Source organism: Podarcis pityusensis (genome assembly GCF_964106645.2).
Source record: "Podarcis pityusensis genome assembly, chromosome: 13".
NCBI lineage: Eukaryota > Metazoa > Chordata > Lepidosauria > Squamata > Lacertidae > Podarcis > Podarcis pityusensis.
Genome location: NC_138038.1, coordinates 19,855,743 through 19,874,098, shown reverse-complemented (window position 1 = coordinate 19,874,098; position 18,356 = coordinate 19,855,743). Strand labels below are relative to the sequence as shown.

The following is an 18,356-nucleotide window of genomic DNA, read 5'->3' as shown; positions in this document are numbered from 1 at the left end:
TGAGGGCATCTAGGCCAACTCCTTGCAACACAGGAATCTTGTCCACGGCTGTCGCTGGTTGAGCTCAAACCACCAATTCAGTTAAGTATGAGACTCTTTGTTGGTCAAAAGATTCCTGCATTGCATGGGGTTGGGCTAGATGACCCTCAAGGTCCCTTCCAACTCTACAATTCTATGGTTCTATAGATGAATCTGGGGAGTTTGCACAATTGCCCAATTTTTTCTCCCCCCCCCCCACATCCTGTTATTTTTAGCACCCTGTCCAATGGGGAGTTCTGGAGAACTTGAAAAGCTCACTCACTTATTTGGCGAAGCCGTTGAGCTGATCTTAACAGAGGTTTTTGTTTTACTGTGGATTTGGCAGGCAATGAATCAATATGACCACTTTTTGTATGTAAAGAAGGAAGAAGATAAAGAAGAAGATTGGCACAATAAATTATTGAATTATCCAGGAAAAATTATTACAAAAAAGGGGAAATGTTTAATGCATATTTTTAAAAAGATTTGGGTATAGATTTTTTTACATTAGTATAACTTTTAAAAGTCACTTGTAATAAAATGGAGAAGGTTTTAAAATTGGATCATTAAGGATATAAGGTTTTATGGACGTGCATGAACAAGCATATTACAATGGAACCAAGAGAGGGGAGTGGAGGGAAATCAACCAAAAAACTGTGGTTTAAAAATTTGGTTATGATTTATTTATTTATTTGTTATTTTTGGAAAATCAATAAAATGTTATTTAAAAAAAAAAGTATGGAAAAACCCTCCCTGCAAAAGCTGTGAACTGGTTGTGGCTCTCTTTCTCTCTCTCTCTCTCTCTCTCTTCTCTCTCTCTCTCTCTCTCTGTGTGTGTGTGTGTGTGTGTGTGTGTGTGTTTGTTTGTATGTGGAATAGAAAACAACAGGGAAACAGTGTTTGCCCTCCTTCCAAATTTAAGGGGCTACTTTGGCCAACAGCTGTGCAAAATCTGGGGTGGCGACAGGGTGCATGGAAGAAATTGCACCACCCCAAACCATCCGTCCTTCTGAACTTCATTTTTCATAAAGTTTTTTATTAACAATTTCAACACAACAATATCTCAAAACATATCATATTCATTATTTCCCCCCCTTTCCCCCCACTCCCCATCAAAATGTACAAAACTGGGTCAAGCATATGTTGGAAATGTAAAGAAAAGGAAGGGACCTTTTATCATATGTGGTGGGAATGTAGAGAAATTAAAAAAAATTGGGAAATGATATATAATGATTTGAAGAAAATGTTTTAAATGACATTTGTAAAAAAAAACCAGAAGCATTTCTGTTAGGGATTGTAGGACAAGACCTGCCAAGGAAAACAAAGAATTTATTTATGTATGCTACAACAGCGGCAAGAGTCTTGAAAGCACAAGGATGGAAGAGTGAGGAAACCCCGACAAAGGGACAGTGGCAAGAGAAATTGATGAACTATGCAGAATTGGCTAAACTGGCATACAAACTGCGAGATAAGGACAACTGTGACTTTAAAGAAGAGTGGGAACTTTTTACAAAGTATTTAAAAAGACAACAAAATGAACTGGATTCCTTGGCAGGTTTTGAATAAACATCCACAAATTTATTGATTGATAACATGGTAGATAGATAATGTAAGGATTTATATAATTTTATAATATGCATAGAATAACATGTGCTGAGAAATCAGAGAGAGGAGCTGAGGGAAGTCTTGGGGGACATCATTCTGAACTTCTGATACAACCGTGCTGATTTCCTTTCTCTGCTTTTCCAAACAATCAGACCGACACAGGCTGATATCTCTCTTGCGCATCAAGTGAGCATTTCCCCAGGACTCTGCCTCTGCCCAGGGGACATGGCTCTTCATGCCTCTGGGCTGCCGGAAATAGAGATCGCTAATGGATGGAGGAATAGAAGCCAAACTCTCCCCTTGCCTGAAGAACAGCCCTGTGTGTAATTACCTTGATGTTTGTGTCTCTGAGATCCCGTCTCTCCTAATGATCTGTGCGGCCGGAACCTGGTTTTGTCCATGTCACGTCTGATCACTTTTCAGGCTTTGCAGCCAAGCAGAAAAGCCTGCATTTGATTGCCTTTGATTGCTTGCGTGGCCCTGGTGCTTTTCCATTCTGACTCCGAACCTCTCTGTCTGAGGTTTAACATGTCAGAAAGGACAGCACATCTCACTATTCGAGGTCTTCTTTAGGGTGACCTGGGTCCTACTTTCCAGAAGACAGTCCTCTTATCCGAAAGGCAGATGCAGAAAGCAATCTAATTAGATTTTCATTTGATTTGACCTGTTTTTAGGAGGTAATTTGATTGTTGTTTGATTTTATACTAATGTTATATATCTGGTGTTAGCCGCCCTGAGGCCCGACTTCAGCCGGGGAGGGCGGGATAATAATAATAATAATAATAATAATAATAGAAAAATTCCTTCCTGTAGCACCTTAAAGAACAACTAAGTTAGTTCTTGGTATAAGCTTTCGTGTGCAAGCACACTTCTTCAGATACACTTCTTCAGGAGCACAATCCTCTATTCTCATAGAATTGGAAGGGACCCCAGGGGTCATCTAGTCCAACCCCCTGCAATGTAGGAACCTCAACACACAGTCCCCCATCCTAGATGCTCTGGTCTAGGAAGGGAATTCTTACCGAAGCTGAAATGTAGGTGGGTTCCCATGAGGCAAGACACAGTGATAACAGCAAGAACCTTTATTGAACTACTGGGAAACAGGGCCAAAACAACTGCTTATATACATTTCTGAAAAGCCTAGGCCACTCCCACTCCCAACATGATTGGCTGTCTAAACTTCCAAGCTGCGAATCACGACTCAGAGTTCAAAGGCCAATGGCAAAGGTCCAAGTCCTGAAATGTTCTGTGATTGGCCATCATGTATCAAATCAGAACACAGGAGCTCAGAATCCTTAGTCCAGACTGAAGCTCAGGCAAACACAGACCACTGAATACATAACAGCAGCCAATTCAGGGTTTTGGGATTCTGATGGGACACTTGGTCCATCTAGCTCAGCATGGTCCACTTCAATTGGCAGCAGCTCTCCAGGGTTTCCGGCAATGGAACGTTCTTGGCCCTATCTGGAGACACCAGGGATCAAACCTGTGACCTTCTGCATGCAGTGCAGATGTCCTGCCACTGTCATGGACTGGTTGGATGCAGAGGAACGGTGGGAGGAACCAGCTGGGGAACCCCCAAGGGAAGGAGGTTCAGAACTTGGGGAATGGTGGTGGGATGACGATGAGTGGTCAGAGGGAGAAGACTGGGTGGAGGAGGTGTTGGAAGATGAAGAGGTAACAGGGCTTAGTGAGCTGGGAGATTCTGGGGCAGAAAGAAGTCCAGAATCAGAGGCAGAAGCTGAAGCCAGTGAGTGGAAAAGGGAGGCCAAGAGGCAGAGATGAGTCAGGCTGGTGAAGAGTCACAGCTGTCTCCCCCTCCTGCTGCGACAAGCTCCCTTCTTCCTCATCCCCCCTGCCTTCCAGAACCAGAAGAGGGCTGAAATGGGCAGAGCAGTCTTGGCAAAGGATTTTTATGGGATAAGACCTACTGGGCATGAGCTGTTGCGCTGTGCTGGTCCTGGGGGAAGGTTACCGTGAGGTGTGGTCAGAGTCCGGTCCTGGGTCGGGGGTCTGGAGACTGTCCACCAAGAGGGAAGCGGGGTCCAAAGCAAGAAGCTGGGCGTGGTCAGGAACTCTGGAAGAACAGGTCTGGGTCTGGCAGAAACAGGTTTCCAACGACGTTGCTCCCGCAACCTGGGACTGGGCTGACTGGCCTTTATCTCCTCTGAGGCCATGGGCGGTCCCGGCCCACAGGTGACTCGCCTCTCCTGGCCTTAAGGTGAGCACTCCTCCTGAGAGAACTTAGTTCCTTCCGCCTCTCTGCTTTGAGCCTCTGCAGCTCAGGAGAGGCTGGAGGGTTAATGGACCCAGGGGCAGCTTCACCTTCCCCTGACAGGGCTGGGAGAGGCGCACCTGCAGGCAATGGGTCCTCAAATCACCTCCAGAGCCAGAGTGGATACATTTGGCGTCTGCTCCTGAGGATCTGGCACAGGTGCAGGCTCTTCAGATTCAAGCCCCTGCCCCGGCTCAGCCGGCCCTGGAGGCGGGGACTCCTGTGCAGGCTGGGACTCCTCAGGTTCAGCTTCTGAATCAGACTCCCAGGCCAGCACATGCGCTCATTAGGCCTGACACTCAGCCGAGTCTGTGGAGATCCTGTTTCTGCTAATAAAGAGTTAAGTCCGACGTTGACAGTGTGATTTACTGCCGGCTCGCTCTCTGACAGCCACTGAGCTACGACCCTTCGCTTAATGGAAAGGGAATTCTTAATGCTGGCCCTTCAGGCTGCTGAGATAGACTTTTGCTCTGATCTAGGAAGGGGATTATTCCGGGAAAAGGGAAGGGTGGGATCTCCAAGGCACCACTGCTGCTGAGAGATCTGTTGTGATCTCTCTTGAATGCAGGGGAGGTGGTTTGTGTGACTTTCTCCCTCCCCTTTGCTATTTTCCAGTAACGTGGAACACGAGGAACGGAAAAGTGCTTTGTACCTGAGGAGGGTGAAGCAGCTGATACAGCCGCCATCACCGCTTTGTTTTTGGAAAACACCCCCTATATATAATTAAATCCGCTTTTAGCCTGCTTCCCTATCAACGTGTCACAGGGAGAGGGGAAAACAACAACAACGCCTTATCAGAGTCGGAGATGACAGCATCTTCCCAGGGGAAGAGGAAGAGGTGGGAGTGGAGAAGAACGAGAGGACAAAAATAGAGGCAAGAAGTAATTAGTCACAAATAATTCACAGCAAGTCTCCCCTACCCACCCACCCACTGCCACCAGTCTTCCAAGTCACTGAATAGATTCTGAAGGGGGGGGGCAGGATCGGAGACAGGGCTGGCCCTACCATTAGGCAGAGTGATGCAGCTGCTTCGGGCGGCAAATGTGGAGGGGTGAGTGCATAGTTTGCAATCTGCCCTAATCTAGAGAGAGCCCTCTGGTGCCGTGTGGGATGCTGCCACAATTCCAGGGTTGAAGTAAGAGCCAACTGGCAGGCTTATTGGGAATAGACACAGGCGGGTGTCATCTTGTCCTCTGCCTCAGGCAGCAAAATGTATTGGGCTCCAGGATGGGAACAGCCTAAACAAAGGACACACAATGGCCGTTGAAATGCATTGGTTTCTGGACTAAGAAATAAACAGTGGTACCTCGGGTTACAAGCACCTTGGATTACAAATGCTTCGGGTTACAGACTCCGCTAACCCGGAAGTAGTACCTCGGGTTAAGACGTTTACCTCAGGATGAGAACAGAAATCGCATGGTGGCAGTGGGAGGCCCTATTAGCTAAAGTGGTACCTCAGGTTAAGAACAGTTTCAGTTTAAGAACGGACCTCCGGAACGAATTAAGTTCGTAACCAGAGGTACCACTGTATTGGATTTCTAAAGGGTTGTTGGGTTGTATGATTGAAGTCAGGCTGATCGGTTGCTTACCTCAGTGGTTTTCAACCAGTGGTGTCAGGGCACCCTGGGTGCGTTGAATGAAAGTCAGGGGTGACACGGCCAACACTGACCTCTGCCTCTCTTTCCTTCCCTCCCTCCTCTGATGCCCTCTCATGTCCCTGCCTCCCAAAGGCTTGTGTGACTGTTTGTTGCAGCAGCCCTGGCTACAAGCTCTGCAGGCAAATGGTGCCTCTGGGGCTGGCCAGGGGGTGCTGGTTGCCAGGAGCTGAGGCGGCCTCGGAATAAGCAAGCAAGCAGGCGAGGGAGCCCAGCCAGCCCGTCCACCAGCCCTTGCTCTTGGGAATGGAGAGACAAGTCCCAGGCCCCTGTGGGGCAGTGTGAGGAGACACCTCTCTTTGGAGCAGTGGGGGGCAGCTCAGAGACCAGGGGTGGCAGCAGCGGCTGCCCAGAGGACTCCCAAGGAGAGGGGAGAGGAGGCTGAGGGAACCCTCCACAAGGGAAGGTGTTCAAAAAGGGTGAGAGGCTTCCTGCTCTGTAGGCAAGGGTGACATAACTGGGCTCCTGAGCCCCACAAGGGTGCCACAGAAAGAATGTTGTTGGTCAAGGGAGCCGTGGACTCAAAAAGGTTGATAACCTCTGGCTTAAAGGTAAAGGGACCCCTGACCATTAGGTCCAGTCGTGGCTGACTCTGGGGTTGCGGCGCTCATCTTGCTTTATTGGCCGAGGGAGCCGGCGTACAGCTTCCGGGTCATGTGGCCAGCATGACTAAGCCGCTTCTGGAGAACCAGAGCAGCGCACGGAAACGCCGTTTACCTTCCTGCCGGAGCAGTACCTATTTATCTACTTGCACTTGACATGCTTTTGAACTGCTAGGTGGTCAGGAGCTGGGACCGAATAATGGGAGCTCACCCTGTTGCGGGGATTCGAACCACTGACCTTCCGATTGGCAAGCCCTAGGCTCAGTGGTTTAGACCACAGTGCCACCCGCTTACATAGTGATTTATAGGGAATTCTCACTGTTGGGAGTAACGCCTCAACACCTATGTGCGCTGCATTAGAAGGATTTTGGGTACCACATGGCAGGACAGAATTCCAAACAACAATGTTCTCTCCCAAGCCTACATGCCCAGCATGTTCACGCTCCTGTCGCAGAGACGTCCACACTGTGCTTGGTTGTGTCCACAGAAATGGAAGATGGCAGCATCTCCAAGGCTGTGCTCCACGGAGAGCTGGCATCAGGCCCCAGGCCTGTTGGCAGACCAACTCTACTCTTCAAAGATGTCTACAAATGTGACAAGAAGGCTGGCAACATCAACCCTGCCCCTTGGGAATCCTTTGTGGGCAACCTCAGTGCCTGGAGATGGGCAGTCAAGTCAAGAGCCAGTGTGGTGTAGTGGTTAAGAGCGCTGGACTCGTAATCTGGTGAACCAGGTTCGCGTCTCCGCTCCTCCACATGCAGCTGCTGGGTGACCTTGGGCCAGTCACACTTCTCTGAAGTCTCTCAGCCTCAGTCACATCGCAGAGTGTTTGTTGTGGGGGAGGAAGGGAAAGGAGAATGTTAGCTGCTTTGAGACTCCTTAGGGTAGTGAAAATGCGGGATATCAAATCCAAACTTTTCTTCTTCTTCATGTGCTCATAACAGTGACCAGAGGAGGGATGACTGCTGGGAGGAGTGCAGAGAGAAGAAACACCATGGTGCATCTGCAGAAGCACAACCGTACGCCTTCATCTGTCCCAGCTGCAACAAAACATGTCTCTCCCATATTGATTTCTACAGCCACAGCAGGTGCTGCAATCTTCCAACAGCTTGAGCTCATCCCCCAAAGGCTCACTCCTCCATTGGCTCCTGAGATGGATGGATGCCAACAGATCTCCCCCTCCACCAGCACCCCAACTAAGTCCACTTGGTCTGGAAATGGCCCACACAGGCCACACCCCCCAGCAAGAGTGTCGACAGAGTACATGGTTCCAATTCATTCGTGGTTCCTTTAATACTTTTTCTTAGCAAGGGAGCAGATCTTGGGAGAGGATAAGGCTCAGTTGGGCTGCATAACTCCAATGGCTAGTATGGATCTGTCCAAGGTCCTGCTAATTTTTGAGTGACCCAGCCTACCAGATTGACAGTGATCAAGTCAACCACATGCCTTTAAAGCACTCTGATACCACTGATAACAGTCGGGGCTTACCCCGAAGAATCCTGGGAACTGTAGTTTGCTAAGGGAGCTGACCTCGCCGACCTACAGCTTCCTGCGCCCTTAGCAAACTACAGTTCCCAGCATGCTTCATGACTGTTAAAGTGGTATATAAGTGTATTTGGTGGATGTGACCTGAGAATTAGCCTAACTACCTTGGACTGAGTCAGTCCATCGCCACACCACCTCACAGCACCCCTGTTGGCTTCTGCTAGCAGTCAGGACAAATTAGCACCCATGCTCTCTCACCATTCCTTCTAGACTACTGTATCGTGTTGCATGCGGGGCTACCCTTGAAGACAACTTGGAAATTATAGAATTGTAGCTTTGGAAGGGACCACGAGGGTCATCTAGGCCAAGCCCCTGCAATGCAGGAATCTTTTTTGCCCAGTGTGGGGCTCGAACCCACAACCCTGAGATTAAGAGACTCATGTTCTACCAATGGAGCTATCCAGTAAAAAACAACAACCCCACAGGAGCTGGATTACTAACCAGGACTATTAGCATCTAATACTGGTCACACTGTTTGGGCACCTGAAGCAGGAAATCCCACAAGGGCCTCCCCCACTTCCTGGTGGCACAAATAAAACATGAGATGACATAACAACACGACACCCCAAACCAGCTGCCTGAGGTAGCCACATCCCTCTGCCCAACGGTAGGGCCGGTTCGTAGGCCAGAATGCTGTGAGATGTGATCCATGAGAGGCAGTCAAGTACAACATTCCTTGTAATGCTAGAGAAGACATGCGAGGGAATGTTTGGTCCAGCCAGTCGAAACTTCCTGTTCCTCCTGGCTGGAGCATCCTTCTTTTTGCATGTGGTAGAAGGTGGGTGTGGCCTTACCTGTCCAGGTAACAAAAGGACGAGTCATGCAGCACCCCTCCCTTCTTTTTTGACTTCCTTCTTTGTTTGACCAGCTTTTAGCTAGGACTGCTCTGCTAGCTCTCAGCTAGCAGAAGCACTGGGATTATTCCCCCATATGGGGTAGATCCACATGTACATATTTGTAACTAAGTCTGCCTTCAGGAATCCAACTGTGAACTGATGTGCGTAAACTTCTTTTGTTGACTTTGAATAAGATTGTGGCATTTTTATTCTTTTAAGAGGTATTCAAGGGAGCTTACCAGGAACGTACAATTCAATCTGAGACAGATTGAATTGTATAATAGTGAGAGCCTCACACGAGCCTGCAAGCAGCTATCCACTGTGCATAAAAAGGGCTGGATGAATCCCAAGCTGGAATTAAGATTGCCAGAAGAAATATCAACAACCTCAGATATGCAGATGACACAACCTTGATGGCAGAAAGTGAGGAGAAATTAAAGAACCTTTTAATGAGGGTGAAAGAGGAGAGCGCAAAATATGGTCTGAAGCTCAACATCGAAAAAATGAAGATTATGGCCACTGGGCCCATCACCTCCTGGCAAATAGAAGGGGAAGAAATGGAGGCAGTGAGAGATTTCACTTTCTTGGGCTCCATGATCACTACAGATGGTGACAGCAGTCAGGAAATTAAAAGACACCTGCTTCTTGGGAGAAAAGCAATGACAAACCTAGACAGCATCTTAAAAAGCAGAGACATCACCTTTCTGACAAAGGTCTGTATTGTTAAAACTATGGTTTTCCCAGTAGTGATGTATGGAAGTGAGAGCTGGACCATAAAGAAGGCTGATCGCTGAAGAATGGATGCTTTTGAATTATGGTGCTGGAGGAGACTCTTGAGAGTCCCATGGACTGCAAGAAGATCAAACCTAAGCATTCTTAAGGAAATCAGCCCTGAGTGCTCACTGGAAGGACAGATTGTGAAGCTGAGGCTCCAGTACTTTGGCCACCTCATGAGAAGAGAAGACTCCCTGGAAAAGACCCTGATGTTGGGGAAGATTGAGGGCACAAGGAGAAGGGGACGACAGAGGACGAGATGGTTGGATAGTGTTCTCGAAGCTACTAATATGAGTTTGACCAAACTGCAGGAGGCAGTGGAAGACAGGAGTGCCTGGCGTGCTCTGCTCCATGGGGTCACGAAGAGTCGGACACGAATAAACGACTAAACAACAACAACTCTACTACATAAAGGAACTTGCTAGCGCAAGTTAGGAAGGATATTAATAAGCAATATATCCTCTTCTACCACCCTGAACATTCCCACAAATGCTTCAGTACAACACTCAAGAGCAAGTAGTTTGGGGAAGGGCCGCAGCTGAGTGGAAGGGCACCTCCTTTGCATGCAGAAGGTCGCAGGTTTAATCCCCAGTATCTCTAGGCAGGGCTCTGTCTGAAGAGCTGTTGCCAGTCAGTGTAGACAGTACTGATCTATATGGACTGCGGATCTGACACAGGATAAGGCAGCTTCCTCTGTATCGGCCTTGCTTTCCGGCAGCAGTTTGGCTGCTCCATCTTCCTTTCACAGACCTCAGAGTGAGCAGGCCCAGGAGACCAATGTTTTCTTGTTTGCGCTGTGCCAGCCTTGTGTTTTCTGACCCTGGATTCCCAGGCAGTTGGGAACAAATAGCTCCTAGTTACGCGCTGGAGCGTCTCGGATTGTTTCGGCTGTTCCCATTACACAGAAGGCTGCACACACATCGCGGCAGTCACGGTAGGCAACGCCTAATGCACAAACTTCAGAGAGCCCAGGGTCCCAGGGGAGAGTCCTGTGTGTGCTCCAAGGTTGCTAGTTGTGATTTAGTCTGCTTCCATTCCTCCTTCAGGCGACCCACACGTAAGAAGGGAACTAGCTGGTGCACATATAGCATTCTTCGGGGTCTGTCCATCTCCAGCACTCTTGGCTCCAAAGCAATTTGTCTCTGTTAAATGCAGGGATGGAGGGCTGTTTCGTTGTTGGACTCTGGACGCCCATCAGCCCTGGCAAGGATGGCCCATGGTCAGGAACGATGAGAGTTGTAGTCCAACCACATCTGGAGAATCGCAGGTTCCTCGCCCCTTCTGTCAAGGCTGCAAAGTGAAGCGGAATGAGAAATACAGGGCAGTTCAGATAGCTCAGTCAGTAGAGCCTTAGCTTCTCAATCTCAGGGTTGTGGGTTCAAACCCCACATTGGGGCAAAAGATTCCTGCATTGTGAGGGGGGGTTGGACTAGATGACCCTCGGGGATCCCATATATATATATATATATTCTAATTTACATTTTAAAATATTCATTTAAAGGTAAAGGTAAAGGGACCCCTGACCATTAGGTCCAGTCGTGGCTGACTCTGGGGTTGCGGCGCTCATCTTGCTTTATTGGCCGAGGGAGCCGGCGTACAGCTTCCGGGTCATGTGGCCAGCATGACTAAGCCGCTTCTGGAGAACCAGAGCAGCGCACGGAAACGGCGTTTACCTTCCTGCCGGAGCGGTACCTATTTATCTACTTGCACTTTGATGTGCTTTCAAACTGCTAGGTTGGTGGGAGCAGGGACCGAGCAATGGGAGCTCACCCCGTAGTGGGGATTCGAACCGCCAACCTTCTGATCGGCAAGTCCTTTTTTTTTTTTTTTAAATGATATTTATTAAAGTTTCAAAGAAAAAAATACATAGATAAAAAGAAAAAAAAAGAAAAAGAAATAAAAAAAATACAAAATACAGAAAAAAGATAAAAAACACTTAAAAAAACAAACACATCGATCTTTCCATAACTTACATTTCATTTCCTTACTTCCCTGACTTCCTCACACCTCCCTTTTTTGTATTCCAGTTCTATTAGTTAATTCAGCAATTCCTTTCCCTCTTTGTTTTTGTCTTAATCCTTTAACTTAACATATTATAACTTTAGATTCTCATCTGTTAACAATCCATTTGTACACACACCTTTATAACATTGCTGCTAAGACCACTTAATTTCATTCTGACATCATTCTAACATTCATTAATTTTGCAATATTTCTGTAAATAGCCTTTAAATTTCTTCCAATCTTCTTCCACCGACTCTTCTCCCTGGTCTCGGATTCCTGATCGGCAAGTCCTAGGCTCTGCGGTTTAACCCACAGCGCCACCCGCGTCCCTTTAAACAACCTTAAATCCATGACTTCCCTTCTTCCCTTTCTGTGGTTCATTTTGCATACCACACATCCCTGCACATTTGACGTGAACTAAACCATTCAGTAATCCATGGTTACATCCATCAAAACTTATTTACACTATTGAATTTATCTTAATGCTACCAGCGGTTTTAAATAAACACAATTTTCACCCATATATTCAGTAAACATTTTTTCAGTCTTCTTTAAACGTGCATTCTTCTTGTTCTCTTATTCTAGATGTTAAATCTGCAACCTGCACATATTCCATCAGTTTAAGTTGCCGTTCTTCTTTAATTGGGACCTCGCTCGTTTTCCATGGGGTTCCTTCCAACTCTACAATTCTGTGATTCTATGATCTTAATCTTTATTGCATCTTCACTTGCAAGGCAGTGTGGCCTGAGTTTGCCGGGTGAATCCAAGCCCCTGTGCTGATTCTGCCCTGGGATGAGAGCCAGCTTCCCTTCTCATCCGTAAACGAAAGAGATTATTTTTTATGAGATTCGTGGTTGTACTAAATTGGGGTTACCCAAGTTGAATTTCACAACCTGACCTTTGATATTGTTTCTTAGAGGTTGTGCCCAGCAGGTGGCAATAGACTTCCATCGCTGGATCCCCATTTGTTTAAACGAAGCCCCACCACCTTTAACCATTTACTGCCAAAAAACCCAAAGAACCCGCCACCCTGGCAACTGAATCGCCAACTATTCGTATAGATTCACGCTGCGACGTTGCTCTTCTTCCCTAAAATAAATGATTGTATTGATTGTATTGAAAAAGAGAGACCGGATTCTTGTATTAAGGCAGCGACTCTGAAGGCTACAACTAGAAATAAGAAGAAATAAAACAACTTTAGTCATGTCTGGAAACCCCCCTCCTCCATTTTTTATTTTATTTTATTGATTTCAGGCCTAGCATTCCAAGCAGCACCACAAAGCTGTGCCTGGCGGCCATTTTAATTTCCCACAATGCCCCAGAATTATTTCTGCTTTGTGGGGCATTGTGGGAACTTAAAATGCCAGCAATATAGGTCCTCTCTGTTAATTGTTGGAACGTCTAAGGCAGCATTTCCCAACCTTGGGCCTCCAGCTGTTTTTGGACTACAACTCCCATAATCCTCAGCTAGCAAGACCAGTGGTCAGGGATGATGGGAATTGTAGTTCGAAAACAGCTGGAGGCCCAAGGTTGGGAAACACTGGTCTAAGGGATTATGTACATTATTGCAAATGTAGCAGGGAAAATGAAACCCGACATCAGCTCACATTAACAATCAGAATAATCCATCAACCATCCTAAATTAAGCATATATATTAATATGAGCAGTCCACATATCCAACCAAATATCCAAATGAAACTGACGATTATAAGATCAGTTCAAATAGAGGCACCTCCACTAAAATCAGTGGGGTCTTGGGAAGGGGGCAAAATTTGGGGGGGAAAGAGATCAGGTCCCCAGAATGTGATTTACACACACACAGGTGTTAAAGTGACTGAAAGAACCCAGAATGAATTGAAGAATAAATGTGATCAGGAAGGAGAGATGAATTAGTTCAGACTTACTTAATTTACACTTCCTGAACCACAACAGGTCCTGAATCACATTGATTTTTCAAAACTGACACACCTCTGAATGTTACAATTCAGTCCTGCACCCCAAACTGCAGATATTTGTAAAAATAAAATATAAAAACATACAAAAGCTCATTATATTAGGAAGAATCATTTCCCAAACTGTGTATGTAAGGCAAAGATGCATACAAAACATGCATATTAGAGCTGCGCATGAGCACATGGACAGATTTCCTAAACAAACCATGCAGGTTGGTGCTAAAGCAGGACAAACTGAATTTTATGGTTGGAAAAATGAGAAACTGACCGAAGCCAAAGGGAATGGATTTTAAGCAGGATTTTATTTTGCAAATTATCTCTAAGCAGGATTTTATTTTGCAAAGTAAAAAGCGCTGGGGCTATGGGTTGACTTAGAGACAACTATGCTAAAACCCAAATGTGTGTGTTGCGTTTGTGTGTTGGGAGGGGAGATCTGGCTTTTCCAATGACAAGGGCGCACCAACTCTGCACGCAGCCAAATACTTGTGTGTTCCTTATCATTTCACAAAATCTCAGGGCTGTCCGTCCGAAACGGGTGCTGGGGGGCCGAGCTTCGGTAAGCCCAGGCTCGATTTGAAACCCTGCTGTTGGAGGGTCTCACCGCAACAGGCGCCCGTCTTGCAGGAACCGTCCCGGGAGGAAGTGTGGTTTTTGCCGCTGCCGTGTGTGTCCGTGGGAGCTATTTGGAGATGCGGCCCCACCCTCAAAGGCCATGATGGATGACCAGGCTGGAGGATAAAAGGCTTTCCTCCGAAATCGGCTCTGCTAAAAATAAACCATGGCTGGCTTTCATGTGTCTCGAGACCTAACTGAAACCAGCTGCCGGGGGGCAAATGCGGCCTTTTTTGCTGCTGCTGTTGCGAATCCAAAAACACTGCAAACGTCGCGTAGGGACATGGAAGTTGCAGAAATCGGATGGGTGAATGCGAGATGAGTCTAAGTCTAAGACTTGGCAGAAGACTTGTGAGTGAGTCAGGCCCCCTCTCTCAGGCAAGGAAGCCATGACCCAAGAATGGCGAAGCTGGGGCTCTGTAGATCAGGGGCCGGCAAGGTTTACCATATTTTTTGCTCTATAAGACGCACCAGACCATAAGATGCACCTAGTTTTTGGAGGAGGAAAACAAAACAAAAAATAAATATTCTGAATCCCAGAAGCCAGAACAGCGAGAGGGATCGCTGTTCTGGCTTCTGGGATAGCTGCGCAGCATCTACAGGGCAGCGGGATGATGGCTCCCTGTGCCCTGAAGAGGCTTCGTGCGGCTAAGCCAGAAGCTAGAACAGCAAGAGGGAGCACTCGCAGCGATCCCTCTTGCTATTCTGGCTTCTGGGATAGCTGCACAGCCTGCATTCGCTCCATAAGACGCACAAACATTTCCCCTTACTTTTTAGGAGGGAAAAAGTGCATCCTATAGAGCGAAAAATACAGTACCTAGGCTGGTTCACACCCGTGGAGGTCCCTCTGTGGCCTGGATCGTGTGTGTGTGTGTGAGAGAGAGAGCGTGTGCGCCCGTGATTTCCTGTGTCTGTGCAGATGCAATTTCCTGTGTCTCTACAGACGCAATTTTCGGCATCTGCGCAGAGGCGAGTCCCCACACTGCACTGCACAGGTTTAGCGCAGTGCGCGGGGGTTCGCCCAGCGGGTGGCTCGGTTCAGGGGTGGCTCGTGGGCCAGTTAAATGACCCCTGTGGGCCACTTGTGGCCCATGGACCTAAGGTTGCTGACCCCTGCTATAGATGTTGCTGGACCCTCCCCCCATCATACCCTTGTTTGTCAGCTGTGCTGGCTGAGGTTGGAATCCAACAATTCTTAATCTCAAGGTTGTGGGTTTGAGTCCCATGTTGGGCAAAAGAATCTTGCATTACAAGGATTGGACTAGATGGGCCTGAGGGTCCCTTCCAGCTGATTCTGTGAGTGAAACACACACACACACACAACTTATATACACACATATCTTATATATACATATGCACACAAATTACTGAAAAATAAAAAAGTACAAAATTACAAGTGCGCAGAGTAAGATAAGATACAAAGAAGAAGAAAGAAGAAATACAGTGGTACCTCAGGTTACATACGCTTCAGGTTACAGACTCTGCTAACCCAGAAATATTACCTCGGGTTAAGAACTTTGCTTCAGGATGAAAACAGAAATTGTGCTCCGGCGGCGGTGCAGCAGTGGGAGGCCCCATTAGCTAAAGTGGTGCTTCAGGTTAAGAACAATTTCAGGTTAAGAACGGACCTCCGGAACGAATTAAGTACTTAACCCGAGGTACCACTGTAGTTCCAATTTAGAAAACAAAACAGTGCAATAACAACAAAAAATAAATTGTGTACATTACAAAAAAAGAGAGGGGGAACTTGTTATTGTAGGTAACCAGACCTTAATCTAATATGGTATTTATAAAAATCAATTCCAAATACAATCGTACCTCGGAAGTCGAATGCCTTGCGACTCAAACGTTTTGGCTCCCGAATGCCGCAAACCCAGAAGTGAGTGTTCCGGATTGCGAACGTTCTTTGGAACCTGAACATCTGATGCGGCTTCCATGGGTTCTGATTGGCTGCAGGAGATTCCTGCAGCCAATCGCAAGCCGTGCCTTGGTTCCCGAACATTTTGGAAGCCGAATGGACTTCCAGAACGGATTCCGTTCGACTTCCGAGGTACGACTGTATCGTTGAAAATTGTCTATGGCAAGTCTGCATTTGTACACAACTTGTTCGTGTGTAGTGAAACATCTGGGAAGATACAGGTTTCCCCAGCTGTGCTATAACCACTCATTCTTCTCTCCCTCCACCAGTGGAGAGAAAAGTCAATAGGAACACAGGGAGTTGTCTCATACAGAGTCAAACCATTGCTCCATGTAGCTCAGTGTTATCTACACAGTGGGTGGGAAAACCTCGAGTTCACAGGCCTAGTTTTGGCTACCAGGCCACCCCTATTTGGCCTGCGAGGCTGTTTCCCCCAAGCCAAGTCAACTCCCATCAGCCCCAGTAAGTGCAGCCGATAGCCAGGCATGATGGGAGTTGTAGTTCAGCCATATCTAAATTCCCCACACCTGTTTATAAAATATGTACACCCCACCTTTTCTTACATAGTTCAAGGCGGGTTCCCAAAAGAGCAAAACACAACAAGCAGCAGTAAAAGCCAGCAGTAAAATGGCTTAAAAGCCACTGCGCTAAGGAGCATAATAAAACAGAACACAATGCCAGAGCCAAAACCCAGAAGGATTGTGTATAATTATGGGTAGGCGAGCAATAAAAACCCAGCAGCCAATTCCCTTTCTAAATAGGGAGGCCTTAATATTGTGGGGTAAAGAGAGAAGGCAAGGCAACTTTGCCTAGGAATTGAGATTGAAAGAGTGGCTGCCGGAACAGCAGAGGCCCTCCTCTCATTTGCGGCACCTTGTTTGTTAATTTCTGTGGAAATTTATTCACAGCTGTGTAATAAATGTACAGAAACAAGGGGAAAGTACAGCGGTACCTCAGGTTAAGTACTTCATTCGTTCCAGAGGTCTGTTCTTAACCTGAAACTGTTCTTAACCTGAAGCACCACTTTAGCTAATGGGGCCTCCTGCGGCTGCTGCGCCTCTGGAGCACGATTTCTGTTCACATCCTGAAGCAAATTTCGCAACCCGAGGTAATATTTCTGGGTTAGGGGAGTCTGTAACCTGAAGCGTATGTAACCTGAGGTACCACTGTACATTTAAAACGGTTTCAGGATTCTGCATTTATAGACAGCGAAAGGGAAGCAGAGCAACGAATGTGCATGTTATCTTTGGACAGTAGGCTGGTTTCTCTGCAAAACCCCACTCTGTCTTGCATCCAGGCTGACATGATCAGAATTTAGAAGTCCTAAACATCTTCCAAAGCAATAATGACCACTCACATCACAAAGAACTCATAACCCATCTACTCTCAGCAGCCAGAAACATCATAGCCAGACACTGAAGAGACCTGTCAGGAGTAAGCATGGACCAGTGGTGCCAAATAGTATGGGAAACAGCCTTACGAGAAAAATTAACCAATAAACTGAAACTGACACGGGGACAAATTGAAGAAGATGCCTTCACCCTGGTATGGCTCCCCTTTATCACATACAGAGCCCAACAAGACAATGACAAGAATCCGCCTGCAGCATACGAATCAATATGGCTGACCTGATTCAAAAACACCCCACACTCTCACACACAAAAAAAGTTCACCACAGCCAACCACAACCAACCAACCAACCCCACCCTAGGCCAACCCCAACCTCTCTCACCACCAAAGGAGCACAAGCGATTAGCTTCCCTTTTTTTAAAGGGAAATTCTCTTATTCCAAATAGTATTCCTCAGAAGAAAAGGGAAAGGTTGACAGCTATGGAACCCGCACAAGTGATGCTGACATAAAACTCCACACATACATTAAGTAAAATAAAAGCATCGCCAACCGACCCCACCCACCATCTGGGCCGCCTTACCCATAGGCGCTAAGGGGTGTGGGGCACCCGGGTGCCGGGTTCTCAGGGGCGCCAGGCCAAGAGACTGGGGCTGAGATTTGGAGTCCGGGGATTGGGAAGAGCCGACGGCCGCTGCCGAGTGGAGCAGAGCCTGTCGGAGCACTGCAGCTCTACTGCTATGGGCGAGCGAGGCGCTGAGGCAGCCCGCCGGCTCCGCTCTCCTGCGCACCTGGGATTGGCGGGCCATCGAGAGGCATGCCCAGCGCACGCTACTCACACAAGGCACCCGGCTTTGCTCAGTCGCCCCTGCCTCCGCCTTGGGCTGGACTGTTGTTGTGCTGGGCTCTGCTTGCCCACCCGTCCCCAGGCACCCGGCTCTGGCATTGCTCTGCTGTTGCCACTGCCTCGGGCTGATCTGTTGCTGCAGAGGCGGCCAGCCAGGCCAGCTTTGCTGTGTGCGCCTTGCCGGCCCACCCGTAAAAAAAAGGACGACAACTCTGGGTGACGGGCACCGGGCGATCTCTGCACCCTGGCGCCGCATATGTTTAAGACAGCCCTGCCCACCATGGTGCCCTCCACCTCTTTCCCCCTTTTCTTCCTAATGTAACACTAATGTCTCAGCAAATGAAAATGAGACGTAGAAAATCTA

At 47.5% G+C, this 18,356-nt stretch overlaps 1 protein-coding gene across 1 annotated transcript in view; it reads right to left on the bottom strand.

The window, feature by feature from the left end:
* LOC308462137 (uncharacterized protein) overlaps nt 1-17,753 on the bottom strand; it is a 35,483-nt gene extending 17,730 nt beyond the window's left edge. The window contains exon 1 of the mRNA XM_080979568.1: nt 17,729-17,753. The gene's annotated coding sequence lies outside the window, so the exon portion shown is untranslated. The remainder of the gene's footprint in view (nt 1-17,728) is intronic.
* Nucleotides 17,754-18,356: the final 603 nt, after the last annotated feature.